The following is a 15,278-nucleotide window of genomic DNA, read 5'->3' on the forward strand; positions in this document are numbered from 1 at the left end:
TACTGTGTTCTTACCATGTGCTAGACACCCATCCATCCATCCATCCATCCATCCATCCCTCCATCCATCCATCCCTCCATCCACCCATCCATCCATACATACATACATCCACCCACCCTCCCACCCACTCATGAAGCTCACATTTTATCAAGTATCAGTGAGGGGAGAGACTCAGTAATAAGCAAAACGCAGTGTATCAGATGGTAGCAAGACTTTTCAGGGAACAGTAAGAGAGGAGGAGGGTCATCAAAAGTGGAGGGGATAGTAATTTTAAGTGAGATCAAGAAAGGTGTCTCCGGGAGACATTATCTTAAGCCCGCTTCATGTCCTGTCTCTTTTAATCTTAGTACTCCTTAAAGAAGTTGCTTGATTCTCATGATGCCGTGTTTCAGTGAGTAACAGGGTCCCAGAGCCCCTCAGTGCCTTGTGGAGGGTTTGACAGGTGGCTGAGTGATAAAGACAGAGTTATGGTTAGCAATGCTGGCTCCAGAGTTGAATCTGCACATCACGGTTCTCACATTGGAGCTACAAGGGCCCCAAGAGAGCCAGGACAGAACAGGGACCTGGAATATGGTTTGGGACACAAAACAAAACGTAGCATCAATATCATAGGAGCAACCCCTTCACATTTTTTAGAATATAAAGTGAACTTTACATTTTGCTTAGTGGGCAAGGCTTCAGAAAGTAAAAAGACAGGTTTCTGGGCTTCCGAGAGTATGCAGAGGTTACAAAGGGTGTGTCTGACTGCATCAGTCAGAAATCCTGGCTTAGTCCAGCCCTCTTAGAGTCTTGCTACAGGACCAGGAAGGGTGTGATTTGCCCATGTCATATGGTCTACTTGTTAACAAACACAGGATGGAAAGCTCAGGCACGACTGTAGGGACCTGAAGCACTGCTCCTTTGTCTGAATCCATCCTACTTCACAGTGCAGAGACGCCAGAGTTCAGCTAAGTTGCTGGTCCAGGGAGACCTGTCTATAGAAGGAGTGTGTAGGATAGAGAAGCAGGAGGAGACGTGAGTGACAGGCAATGAAAGGTGCCTCCTTCCACCCCAGAAAGGAGAGAGCCAGGGACTTTAGAGCAGGAACAGTGTTCCTACGTCTTAATAATGCCAACCACAGCCCCTTAAGATGGTCGAACAGTGTTTATGAACTGAAACTCCCAAAGCTGCCTTTACTTATCCAGGGTCTCCAGATCTTACACATTTTCCCCCGCTCCACGGGTCTCTTTTTTTCCATTTCTTCTCTTACCTATGCGTACAAGGGAAGTTTTGAGTTCTTACTCCCCCGCCTTTCCCCCTCAAAAATAGTTAAGTATCCAGTAATACCTGGTTACAATGATAACACAGCCTTCAATGAGGACTAGCCTCACATGTTAAGAGTAGATTCCTTTCCTTCGTGAAAGTTCTTGACATATGTAATTTTACGTCCCCAGTGACTGGCAGTTTACTTAGCGTTTTCCCCTCTAAGTAGCCATTAAGCTTCAGAGGTCTGGGACCAGCAGGTTGTGGCCACCAGTGTGCCCCCAGCGTTTTTTTTTTTTTTTTTTTTTTTTTTTTTTGTTTTGTTTTGTTTTCACAATGCCTAGCAGTCAGCAAGTGCTTGGTGGTTCCTCTTGGATCTCCTCCGAAAGTTACACAGACAGTAACCTTCAGTTCATAATTATGATAATAGATACTGTACAACGAGTCGAGCCGGTATTTACAGGTAGAGCACACAGGCAAATGAATACACACACTCGGGGACACATGACTGCACAAACAGCCGCGGGCAGCGGCACCAAGGAGGAAACACAGGCCGGAGTGGGCACAGCCCGGGCTGCTGAGACCCGCTGCGCCAGCAAGCCAGCCTCCGCGGCCGCGTGGGCGGCAGGGCCGCGGCGTCACGGGAGTCCCAGCCCGCGGGGCCTGGCAAGTCCCCGAGCGCCCGCCGCAGGGCGGCGTGGGCGGAGAGCGGCGCGGCGATTGGCCAGCGCGGATGGGCGTGGCCAGAGGCGGGGCATGGCCGGCGGCGGCAGGAGGCGGGCACTCAGGAGCAAGGGGGTGTGCGCGGCTGCGGCTGGAGTTTCAGTATAAACAAGGACCCCGACTGGATCGGCGGGTTTTTTCCTTTCTTCCTGCCTTCGGTCTTTCCTGGTCTTGCTTTCGCCTTTGGGGGCACCGCCGTACAGCAGCCAGGAGGCGGAGGCCCGGGCCGTGTGCGGGTAGGTGGTGCTCCGGGGTCCCCGCGGCGGGATGGAGGGAGCCGGGATGGAGCGAGCCCGCTGCACGGAGCCCCGGGGCTGCGTGGATGCTGCTCCAGGACCCAGCCAGCTGCCTAGTGCGCCCCGGCGTGGCTCGAGGTCTCCAGCTTGCGAGCGCTGGCGGAGCCCGGGGATTTAGGAGTTCCCGCGCCCGCTCGTGTGGGGGGCTGCTGGGGTCCCAACAGGTGCGGGGCTGAGCTCCGGGGACCCGGGAATCTGTGGACACAGTACTGTGCCTCGCCTCAGTGCCCATCCAGGCCTTCTATTTGGAGATCTTGTTAGATCTTGAGGGCTTGACTGATTTGGAATCGCGTTCATCCTTTTTGCTTTCCTTCTAAGCTTCCTATGCACCTAGGTTGTGTCCATATACTTTTTATATACTTTTTGGGCTAGTTTCCTAGGGTGTTTGTGAGTGTACTGGCTATTTATTTTTGTTGCAGATTCTTTATAATCTAATATAATCTGACTCTTAGGAACAGACTGGGAAACACAAGTCTTGGGTTTCTCTGGCTTTTATGCAAACTTGAACAAGTAGCCTGGGTTTTGTTTTGTTTTGTTTTGTTTTTGGACTCAGGTGAGTTGCCTTTGGACTTCAGCCCGAGCGATACTAACATGGCTTGGGGTACCTGGAAGCTTCGTGGGCTGACAGCATGAGGTAGGCTCCTTTTTATTGGAGTGGAGAGCCCTGGAAACAACTTCAGGGATGTACAAGAGAAAAGGGCAAATGGGAAACCGAGGTGTGCGCGCCTCCGTGTGTGTGTGTGTGTGTGTGTGTGTGTGTGTGTGTGTGTGCGTGCGATTTGATTGTTGTTTGTCACCTTACCCCATCCAAATTGGTGCAGTTCAGGCAAAGCACCGTGGCTAAGCCCACTGACAGTGTGGGGAGAAAGAGATGGTAAATAGCTCCAGGAGAGCATCTAGGCTGCAGTTTTCTCTTGTGAATGTACATGTACCACTTTGCAGATGAATTCGCGGGGTTCTGGTGCATATGAATAAATATGCACTCATACTTGTGTATGTATGTTTGGGTGAAGCGTTTCCAAGGAGTCCTTCGTCAACAGCGCCATGTGACAATGGTCAGGAACTGCTTGTGTGCGTAGATCTATATTTAGCCCTGATGATGTCTCACTGGGAGGAAGGGTCTTGAGCCAGGAGGATAAAGGGGGAAGAGTCTTGGTATCAGGGTATCGGAGCTCTTCTTGGCTGATGTCTGGCACCGTCAGACTCAGATGGGTGAATAAGTATTCTTTCCTCATGAGCACAGTAGCTGGAAAGTGGCATGTGATGACCGTGCCTTAATCTGTGCATAGTTGTGACCAGGGTGGTCAGCCTTTGCAAAGAGGATTAAACAAGGAGGTTTAAAAGCGAAGACAGTGTGTACCTGACGTGAAGATTTGGGAGGAAATAGCTGGCAATGTGGCATTCAGAGCACAAGGAGAACTGATTTTTTTTTTAAAGAAATGCAAATTTTTGGCTGTTGAGGATGTAGAGAAGAAAAATGACAGCCAGATAAATACTGTTATCCATTAATGCCAGTTTTATTTGGGGCAGGGAGCCATGTTTGAGTCACTGAGGACCCAGGGCACTTTGGACAGAAGTCAGTGTTCACAAACAGGGCTGCTTTAACCCTTTCAAGCAGATTTGCTGGCAAGTACCATAGATAACATCAGCCTCTGGTGAGCAAGTCTCTTCCTTGTCAGTCAACCCTTTGTTTTCCGAGAGGTGCCAGGCCTTGGACTTGGGGCATGTTCAGTTCTGAGAATTTATTTCCGCTTTGCTCCATATCATGTGCCATACTGTACATTGTGTCTGTGCTATACCACGCTTTGGACCTGCCTGGTGGAAAAGAGAATCATCAGAATGTATCTGCATTGTCTTGTTCCTAAGCTTAGCGTCAAATCTAATCTATTTTAAGTATATATAACTCAGTATTGCTAAGTGTTCATTGTTTATCATAACATTCCTTATATTGTTATTTACATCTCATTCTTATAATCTAACATTAACCTCACTGTTTAAGAGAGTACAATAGGCCAGGTTGAACCACTTAAATACCTCTCATCTGAAGGAAAGAGAATAGGTAAGAAAACAGAGAGGAAGGTGTGGGCCAGGAAGACCTATGCAGACTAGGTGGGGTCCTCAGTATTGTACAGAAAACCATGGGACCAGCCTGCTCAGCCTCTAAAGGCTACCTGGGATTGAACTTGCAACATTTGGATGACCTCCAAGGAGAACACTTGGAAAGAAGATAGGAAAGGAAAGGTTCTAGGCCTTGCCTGGGAGAAGAATCAGGAATCCCAAGCAAGGATGGAAAAGAATCTTAGTTCTGATGGCACAAATAATTAGAAAATAAATGAGAAAGTTTTCAGAAGATTTCGTCAATTCTCACAATTGGCTAATTGTGCTGTTGAGGATTTGAGGGGTTTTGTAGTTAATTTAAGAATTATTTGTCTCCCTTTCATTTTTCCAGAACTGTATAACATACTGTATACAGCTGTCCATCTTTTTACTGGTCTATCAGTTAAACCTACAAAAAAAATTAGATCTGTGCAGGCGTTGCGTATTCTAAAATGCCTGGAAATGAGAAGACTTGGGTTTGGGCAGATGGGGAGCCCTAACAAGACCCATTCCTTCTTTCTGTAGCTCTGATGTCTGTGAAGTGGACATGGGCAGTCAGAGGAGATGGTTTATGGTGCCTTTGTATCTCTGTCACAGCTGGTTTATTTTGATACAGTGTTCCACATCTATCCGTGTTAGAGTGGTCCACGCCAGGATGGAGATGGCTTGTTAGATGTTCAGGTGTTTCTGAGCATATGGGAATGAAAAGGGACAAGTCATGTGTGCTCTTTGGTGAATTTATATAGAAATTTACTATTTTCTTGAATTGCCTTTTCCTTTACTTCTTCATTGTGAGAATATTAAAGATTACTAATTATCAATAAAGTCAGGCCAGAAAATTATTCTTGGCTTATTAACTCATCATTCTTGTCAACCAAATGTCAGTGCCTCTTTTACTAATCTGTTTTCCTAGGTTTATTATTTATTTATTTTTCTCTTAAGGTAAATATATACCCAGAAATGATCCAATTGATTTAAATTGTGTTAGGGAACCCTGATGTGAAAATTGGATACAAAAAAATTTAGTCCTGTAAAAAGGAAAACACTTTATAGACCATTAGCCTTTTTCAATTTATCTAAAAGGCAAAAAATCGAAAGGGAAAAAAAAAACTATAGTTTTCTAAGGACACAGCCCCCCAAAATGAAATTATTTCAGTTCCCATGTTGTATAATAAAATTCAAAGAAAAAAATAATCGTGGCTTTTTACAAATGCCCCACTAAGTATCAAGCCATTTTCCTATTGAAATGAATTGGACTCAGAAAAGTAAAATATTCTAATAAAAGTTGTTTCTCTGTGATATTTCATGGTTTAGCTGCAGATCTATCATCTATCTTTTACAGTCTCAGTATCTCTGTGCTGTTTACTATGGAAGCTTCGAGTCACATGTAGATGCTCAAACAACAAAATTACAAACTTAGTTGTCTGCCTTCCCCTCACCCCCTCTATGTCTTTCTGTCCCTTGTCTTGTGGTTCTGGGGGTGAAACCCAGGGCCTTGTGCATGCTCTGCAAGAGCTGTCCCATCGAGCCTCTCCAGCCCACTGGCCAGTATCCAGTGCCCTTCAGTCAGTGTGGCCAGTGGTGGCTACCAGACAGTGAAGGAGAGGCGAATCTTTTAGGAGTCCAGCCCTTGTGACAACACTTGATTATGTAGTGATGATTTGGGCAATGAGTTTTATTATTCTAAGACTGTGAAATACTTGATTCTCATCACAGATGGGCATCTGAGACATGAGAAAATAGAGCTGCTGGTCACTGTCAGCTAGTTGATGTCTGTCTTGTACAGCATGGGCAGTGCCCCTTCCTGGAGTTCAATAATATGCTAAGATTTTCACATTTCCCCCAGTACTGCAGCTGCCCTTCTCTTGTTTTTCTAAACCAGCACTAGTGCTGTCAAAGACAGGGAACCAGGCGCCACCTACTGCTAAGATGGAGAATTGCAAGGATGCTGTGGATGCTAAAGGCTTTTAAATAAATGAAGAATGTCAGCATGGTCTGGCTTCCCTTCCTACACACACACACACACACACACACACACACACACACACACACACACACACACACACGGAAGGTTTTCAGTGACACTCCAGGCCTATTTGGAGTCGCCATGTACCAAAATCACTTTGTGCTTTAATACATTGCTACCACCATCCCATGACAAAGATCACAAATCTAATCTGTGTTTTTCTTCCAACAGAAAATTGTAACTAGTTGAGTCAGAATTCTTTTCCTTCACCATTAGGGATTAGTAAAAAAAAAAAAATTCTAGTTAGCATAGAGCTGATAAAGCAAAGTGTAAACTGATTTGTTTGTATGTGTGTGTGAGGTTTCAATCAGGAAACATGACCATTTCTTTGCAGAGGGAGATAGATTTGGTTCCCAGCACCCATGTTGGTTCACAGGCACCTATAACTCCAGTTCCAGGGTGTCTGATGCCCTCTTCTGGCCTCCTCAGGTACTATGCCCACATACACAATAATTTTTTTTATAAGTAATCCTTTTTCTCCCTTAACTAGGAAACCTGCTGAGCATTTAGATTTGATTCTAAAAACTGTACATTGTGGAGTCACTTACATGTACTCAGACTTTCTCCTCTCAGCTGCGTATTTTATTAACACAGCGTCTCTTTTCTAAAGACGGTTAGAGGTGCAGCATCCCAGGTTTCTCAGATGCTCTCTGGGGTCTCTGCTAAAAGGGCTTCTCAGTCTAAGGAAAGAAATGAGAAGATAAGCATCTGGACATTTCCAAGCTTAAAATAAGCCACGCATTAGATAGCGTCAGAGGCTGCACCTTTGACATTTCACCTGGCTCAGATCCACATCCACCTGGGCCTTCAGTCAGTCTGCATTCCCAAGTCTGGTGTCACAGAGAGGAAGCTGTCAGTCTAGGACATTAGCTAGAAGGATGTTAGGAACTTTTACCCAGTGTCTGCAGCATCAACTGAGAAAAGAAGGAGTGGTCAGATGTGCGTATCCTAAAGGGCAAAGTTCCTTTGGAATCTAGACAGGAATTGAGAAAGGTCAAATTCCAGGTATTAAATGAAATCTCTTCCCACTAAACAAACACACTTTCAAGGTTCAGCCGAGATAAGGAGATCTTTGCCTACCCACCCCCCTTTAAGTCGGGACACTTGTCTAGCGTTTATACTGATGCTAAAACACTGTCATCAGTGTAGAGCTTTTGGGTTTATAAACACCACACCCCAGCCCTGTGTGACACAGACTGGAAAGTGTTTTTCTCTGGCCTGCACATTTTTATCTTCTTTTGAGACTGAAGGAGACGCTGACGTGCTGTTCTAGTGAAGATTTACAGAGTGTCTGCCACAGAAGTAAGGGGTGGCTTTTGATGGAGCTCCATGCCCAGCCATGCCCCAACTTCTTTCCCAGTTTGAGTTATCACCTGAAACCACCTCCTCTCCAGTACACCTGCTTCCTCATAAACAACACTGCAAAAGCAGTTGCTAATTCAGACACAATCTGCTGTTCAGGGCAAGGCAGCTTTTCATCTGGCGCTTTGGTTGGCCTGAAACCATCAGGCATGCCTTTCAGATCTATTCATCCTGTAAATCACCCACAGCCTGCTCTCTTGATTTGGGATCAATATCAGGCTGAACTTCTTCAGGGTCTTTGGAAGAACATGATCTATGTGGGTGCCCAAATTAGCAGCCCCTGTAAGATGTCTGTCTAGTGACTTTACCAAGTCCATTTTAAGAAGGAATGTTTGTCTTCTCTGCCTGGGTTGGGGGTATCTTGTTCCTACTAGAAACTTTTCCAGCATCATTTATAGCCTGTGAGCTAATTTGGATGATCAGAAAGGAAATTTTTCCCTTTATTCTAGTTTATTATTTAATAAAATGAAAATCTATTTCCTGTTGTTTTACTATACCTTCTACCCAGAGTGATGCCCCATTGCGGGCAGGAAGCCTATTTCAGGAACTCTACCCTTAAGATTTGTCATTCTTGTGTTCTCTTTAATTCAGTTGAATTGGTACTACTACTACTGCAGCTGCTACACACACACACACACACACACACACACACACACACACACACTTGATTTATAAGGAGCTAGTCCTAAATGTCTTGGAGGAGGGTTCTCTGTAGATCCACCCTACTCTCTTGCTTTGGAGTAGACATAAGACATCTAGGTTCTGTGCTAGGCCAGCACCATGTACTAGACAGGAGCTCCAGTAATGTAGATGCAGACATGCCAGTGTATTTATGTGTGCAGAGAGGTATGAAATTTCTTTGAAAAGATCTGTCCTATTAGTTGACTAGAATGTATCTTGAATTTCAAGCAACCAACTTAGAAATGAAACTTCCTAAGGTGAGAATTACTTTCCAGCCTGCAGTGTATTTTAAGTAGTGGTTTGAATAGTTAACGGGTTTTTCATGTATCTCATACAAATCTCCTTTTCAAGGGAATTAATTCTTTTTATGTTTGTTAGGTATAAATCAAGCCATAATTTAATTGACTGCTGTCATACATTCTAATTTTGAATTAGTCTCTATTTCCTAAACAGGGTGTTTAGTTAGCAGGTCCCCATTTATAGGTATACTGGACAGGACAGATTTTTGCATAAAAGAAAAAGGGTGAACAGTGGAGGGGCTGGTTTTAGAAAGTGTGGGAAGGTGTCAGTTCAAAGCACATGAACCCTAGTGCCAGAACCTAGTCATGAGAACTGTGCAGTGAAGGCATCAGAACGCCAGTGAGGTAGAAAGGCAAATGGGAGCCAGAGGCTAAGAGCAGCTTCTTCTTGCCCAGATCTCTCTTGAGGATTCGTTGGCAAGTAGTTCCTGGAGATAGTGGAGGCCAGGAATCGATAAGTCTCTGATTCTTGTGTCTAGTACTTTGGATATTGAGTTTATTTTCTTAACAGTTTACAATCTTATTTCGTCATCTGGGCCTCACTTTTCAGCTCCAGAACTGAAGCTCCTAGAGTGCAAGGTCTTGATGTGGAATGTGAGTGCTGTTGAACAAACCCTAGCTAAAGACGTGGGTCACACACAGGGAATGCTTGAGAGAAACTGAATTGCTGTGGCTTAACTTCTTAGGTATTTAAAATGAAGTTTCCAAATAGTACATTATGTGCCATTCTGCTGGCTTTGTGTTTATCTACTACTACATAGGCAGTTAGACTGTCAGAAAACTTCTGAATTGGCTGCTAGCTAGAGCTTGTCTGAAATGAGTGATGGACACTATGTATAGATAATAAATTTTTCTATTATTATTTGGCTCATTAAATTTTTCTTTTGCTGGTAATCTGTAAAGATAACACCTCTGTATTTCATTGAGCCCTAGGTAAGGATTGAGCTATCTACTGTACAATGCTGTGTTATTTCATATGCTGCTTGAAACAACTTTCAATGAAAACTCTTTATTCAGGTACACATGCCTCCCAGTTGTAAAGAAAGTATGCTTCCTAAAGCGAATATTAGAATCTCTGAACTTTCTGTCTAGATGGAACTGTGTGTTGATTATCAAGTCAGTAGCTTAACTACTACAGTTGACAGTATTTTTTTGTAAGAGTAATTCATGGTTTTAATATATCTTATGAATAAGAATCTATGCAGAATATGTAATACATATAAATTGTTCTAATAGCATACAATTTGAGGCAAAATGTTGGGATTTTCTTTTTATAGTTAAATATTAGAAGTCCAAAGACTATTTTCAATGTAATGTAAGTGACATAATAAAGTTTGTACCTGGGATCTGGAGACCTGGGTTCGAAGCTGTCCTCTGCCTGTTACTTTATATGTAATCCCAAGCGTGTAGTCTTTGTTTCTCAGGCATGGCGGGGGGGGGGGGGGAGACAAAAAAAAAAAAGACATCTACCACAAATGGACGTGAAGGAGAATTACAAGAATTACCAGGTGGTAACCCAGAAAGTCCTCTGTAGTCAGTAAACTTAGGGCACGAGAAGCCAGTGAGGGAGGTTCTCAGAGCCTAGCATGTGTGTCTCTCCAGAGACAGCTTAATGAGGAATTCGGGGAAATGAAGCCTGTGGAATGTGGACGGCTTTTCCAGCGTCTGAGACCACAGTGAGAGGAAGAGAAAGTCATGAAGAGAACAGGGCTTGTAGATGTCGGAGGTCTGGTTCTGAGCACAAGGCAAGAAAGAGGAAATGTCCCCATTGCATGTAGGCCTCTTGTCGTGATTGAGTCTCAGCCGTTGACTGTTGCTATGGTAGCGACAGGCCTTTGGACGGACTTGAAGGCGAATAATGGCCAGGGACCCACTCTTTTGTTCAGTTGATGGTTTAGGTATACTAAGCTACAGTACTGATTAACTCACCTCGGCTAGGTTGCCATCTCGTCTTACAGTATTTTCTAGAAGCCTTTGGGGAACATTTTTTTGAGTGCTGATGTTGTGGTCAGAGAGAGCTGATATGATCCCTAAAAGCTTTGGCCACAACTCTAAAAATGATGTTCTAAGAAGAACTTGGCCAAACAGACAGGCCATCAATGCAGATGAACGTCTGTGTATGTCATTCAGGGTTTGGGTCAAGGGGAAGAAAGCTGAAGTGACAGGTGGGAGATGTCCCTGGGACGTGGAGCAAGTCACTTTCTAAACTTCGAAACTATCCAGTGCTATTTAAATGAGTTTGAATTATTTTTTAAGATTTTTATTTATGTGTATGGGTGTGAGCCTGCATGAGTGTATGTACAGCACATGCATGCAGGGTCTGCAGGGGTCAGAAGTAGGTTTTGGGGTTCCTTCTAATTGGAGTTAGAGCCTTTTGTGAGCCACCATGTGGGTGCCATGAACTATAAGAACAGTGAATGTTCTTTGCTAAACCATCTCTCCAGAACTGAGTCTGAATTTAGGGGGTAGCGGGTGGGGGTGGAATCCAAGTTTTTATCTACTTTACAGGAGAGTAAATAAGAATTACAAATACTGATAGCTTTGGGGATGAGCCCTTGAAAGGGGACTGGGGTGATCTGGAACTATCCAGTAAGCTCTTTACTGCTAATAAGCCAAGATTCCTCAGAGACCCACTTTGTCCTGCAGTCACATGGCTGTGTTATGTTAGCCTGGTCACCCCAGTTCACCTTCCTGAGCCCCAAGTCTCACATTTATAGAAAGGGGTTTGGATTTGACCGTGAGGGCACATGGCTTATTATATGGCCTCTTACAGTCAGTCCTAATCACTCAGGATAAACTTTACCACTGAGTTCCAGCCCCCACAGCCTCTGGGCCATCCTTGGTCCTCTTGACCTACTGTTGATTGTAGTTTGAAATGAAATCTGGTTTCTACCTTTTCAAACAGTTTCTGTGGCCCTTTTGGACATTTATCATTTTTTGATTTTCTGGAGTTCTCAAGTCCTGGCCGGCCATCTCCCAAAGACACTTGAGTAGATTGGGTTCAGTTATAACTGAGTAGCAATGTCAAGGAAAACTCAGGGTTCTGGGTAGAAAAGCTTCCCATCTCTCAGAGTCTTATTCTTTATCTTGTGTGTGAAGGGTGCTGGGTGGCTGCCGCCGTTGGAAGCTGTTCTAAGATACCAACAACCAAATCCAGATAAGGTTCCTTCGGGCATGAGAAGTAGCATAGGTGAGGCTGGCGTCTCAGGCCCTGCCTCTGAGTGTGAGGTCGGTCCCAGGTTCTGAGAACAAGGGTTGCTCCTCTGTTTGTCTCCTCAGGGACCAACGATTTGTAACAAGTGAATTATACCTGAATTATGTTCATGAGAAGTGGCAATTTGAAGAGGAAAGAAATTCACTCCTGTCTGTCATATGAGGCAATTACACTGAGAGTTCTTTGTTTTGTTTTAATTTACCTACAGTTTCTGTAAGTCAGGTCTCATCATCTGAGTGGTTGTCCTGATTGTTTAACCATCCACTAGATGACTTGACGGTCTAGTCTGTGACCTTTGGCTGTTAGGACCATGTCCTACCTAACTGAAGCACAACCCTGATACCTCTGGGGCGAGTGGTTCCCAAGGATAACTAACTTTCTTCCTATTTGCGGTGTTTTGTTTTTTTTTTTTTATGGAACTTTTAGAAATTCTCTCCTTGTACTGGTTTTTGGTTGGATAGAGGTTAAAACATGAAGCTATTTTTCTCTATGTTTTACTTTCTTTTTGAGACAAGGTTTCTCTACATATCCCCAGATGTCCTGGAACTCACTATATAGACCAGGCTGGCATTGAACTCACAGAGATCTGCTTGCCTCTACCTCCAGAATGCTCAGATCAAAGGCATGCACCACCATGTCTAGCACTTTTATATCTCTATATCTTTCTTGATAGTCTTTCTTCCTAAATGCTGTTTTTTTATTTGCCACGTTGGCATTATAGATTTTTGTTTTAACACCCTATCCCTGGGCACCACCAACCCAAGCCATGCACACCACCTTGTTATGAGGCTCTTAGCCCCTCCCCCATCCTACCCCCTCATTTAGGTGCAGATACCTTTCAGCATCTTGAAAAGAAGGATTCACCTAGGTTGTGTCCTCCTGCAATCTCCACAAGCTGCTCCCTGTCAGTCCTGGGCATAGGTGTGGCTTTCCCTCAGCTCCGAATCCCCAGACTCCACCAGTCCTGAAATGCCTCCATTGTCCAGACACACAGCCAGATATCTGAGTCTGCTCTCAGAACCCTGCACTAGGTCCCCAGGAGTCCAACTAATAACAGAATGGCCTTTGGCCTGCACTGAGCACCATCTGACAGGGGCTTCATGAGTGATAAAACGTACAGGTGGGCAAGAGCAACTTATCGAGGCTGAGGCAGCACATACTGTTCCTGTATAAAGTGCCTTCTCAGCCTGCCTGTTGTCTGAGACGGAGGCTTTGCACACAGGACACACAGTATCTTGAACCTGAGATTTGAGGAGAGAGCAAAGGGCAAATAACATGCTGGGGAGCCAGCATTCCATCACTTGACATGGGCAAACATAAACACACGTTAGACACTCACAGGCAAAGACACACACCATGCACTTTCATTCCGGGTCTCCTGAAAATTACAAGCTTGGTGATCTTCCACATGCCCAGTGCCTGTCATAGTCTCTTCGGGTTTTTATCTAATTCAGCCCAGTGTCATCTTGACTTGAAAATCCTTGACTCAATGAGGTCCAGCAACTGGAACCAGGCTTCTCTCCAGCTGCTCACAAGTGGCTGTAAAGGAGTGTGTGTGTGAAAATGACGCCGTGTAGATTAAGTCCAGACTACTAAGCATTTGGTAACATTTGATTGAAAGTATGTGTACATGTGAACTCAGAGCTCTTTGGCTCCTCCTAGTTCTGTGGGTGTGTCATAGCGATTTTCTTAAGTTGCCTGCCTTCCACTATTATAGGAATTACTGATGAAATCTTACTTTTCATGTCACAGGTCACTGATGACTGTGTTTTCTTGTTTTTTATTCCTTTTAGGAAAGTATGCCTCAGACACCTCCCTTTTCAGCCATGTTTGACAGCAGTGGTTACAACTGAAATCTCTACCAGTCTGCAGAGGACAGCTGTGGAGGCTTCTGTTACCATGACAATAACCTCCTTTCTGGATCTCTGGAGGCTCTTATCCAGCACCTAGTACCCAATGTGGATTACTATCCAGATGTAGGTATTGATGTTCCTCTGAAACCCATTTTTGGTACAGATTAGAAATTGCACTATACTATGCAGGGATACTATTCTTGCTGTGGAATTACATTGGTTGCCAAGAATTTTTTTCCAAGAAGAATTACACAGTAATCATCGAAAGTTCTGAGACCAAATTGAGCCTGGGGATGGGTCAGATTGTGGCCAAGTCTCCACATCTGATTCTTTTTAGGTTGTCTGTCCACCACTTTTGAGGCAGTCTAAATGAAGAGAGATTTGTAGACTTGATCCATGCCTATTCCTCATTCCATAAATGAAAACGGAATTAGAAAGAGCATTGGGTGCGCCTGTCATGTGGAATTAATGTAACTGTGGAAAGTACATGGAGAGATAAGTTACACACGGATGCACTGATGAATGGATTGGACATCGGGTGGTGGTGGCTTCACTTTTGCCGTCTCTTGCTAGCCTACATTTGTACTGACGGCACCAGGAAAGCTGCTGTACATTAGCTCAGTCTTCATTGTTCCCAGAGGCGGGTGGACGATGGAAACCCAGCACCCCATTTACCCATTGGCTCTTCTCAGTAGCAGCCGTCAAACCAGCTTTCCCTCCTGGGTCAAGTGAGCTCCCCTCCCCTCTTGTGTCTCTTGAGCTGAATTTAGAAGGACAAGAAGGTTGGGTTTAATGGGCAGCTGTTTGTTGATGGTGAGTTCATGGAAATACCTAGAGACCTAAACATTTAGTAGTTTTTATAACGACAATAATAACCTTGTCGTGCAAAGGAGAGTGTGTGTGCGCGCCAGTGGTCATTCACCCTCATGTTCCTTACTGAGTTATCTCCATGTGATTCATTGCATAGTATTTTCAAGTATGTTCCCACACAGGGAAAACTTGCTATCAAAAGTAAAAGGAATCCCTTGTTCAGTACAGTAAGTGTTTATGAACCACTAAAGGTGCCTAAGGAGGCTTGGGAGAAGCAAACAACCCATGGAATCCCTTTTCACCGAGAGCCTGAAACTGTTAGAACAACAAATAAGCACTGCTTCCTTACTGGCTCCTTGGGGGACAACGTGGTTAAAGAATAGTCTGTGATGCCATGTTGTGCTTTATCAAGTCTCGTAGTCCTGAGCAAGCCAGTAGGTTAGCTGAGTTGTGACACAAACACTGTGCACTACACGGGGCACACTGGACAGTTCTTCTGAATGTGGGCAGGGTAGGTGGGTTTTGTTTTTTAGTTGTGTGTTTGTTATTGGTTACAATAGTTACATGGACACCTAACCTTATTCAGTGTGGGCAACACATGGAAGCCAGTCTTGCTTCTCTGGACTGAATTTCATTCTTCTTGATTACATTGGAAAATGAGTATGTCCTGGCTCC

General features: G+C 44.4%; 1 protein-coding gene across 2 annotated transcripts in view; it reads left to right on the top strand.

Moving 5' to 3' along the window:
• The first annotated feature begins 2,008 nt into the window (after positions 1–2,008).
• Positions 2,009–15,278, top strand: part of Rasgef1b (RasGEF domain family member 1B) — a 34,695-nt gene continuing 21,425 nt past the window's right edge. For both annotated transcript variants that reach the window (XM_036201453.1, XM_036201454.1), the window contains exons 1-2: positions 2,009–2,201; positions 13,734–13,916. The gene's annotated coding sequence lies outside the window, so the exon portion shown is untranslated. The remainder of the gene's footprint in view (positions 2,202–13,733; positions 13,917–15,278) is intronic.

This window comes from Onychomys torridus, chromosome 10, assembly GCF_903995425.1.
Source record: "Onychomys torridus chromosome 10, mOncTor1.1, whole genome shotgun sequence".
NCBI lineage: Eukaryota > Metazoa > Chordata > Mammalia > Rodentia > Cricetidae > Onychomys > Onychomys torridus.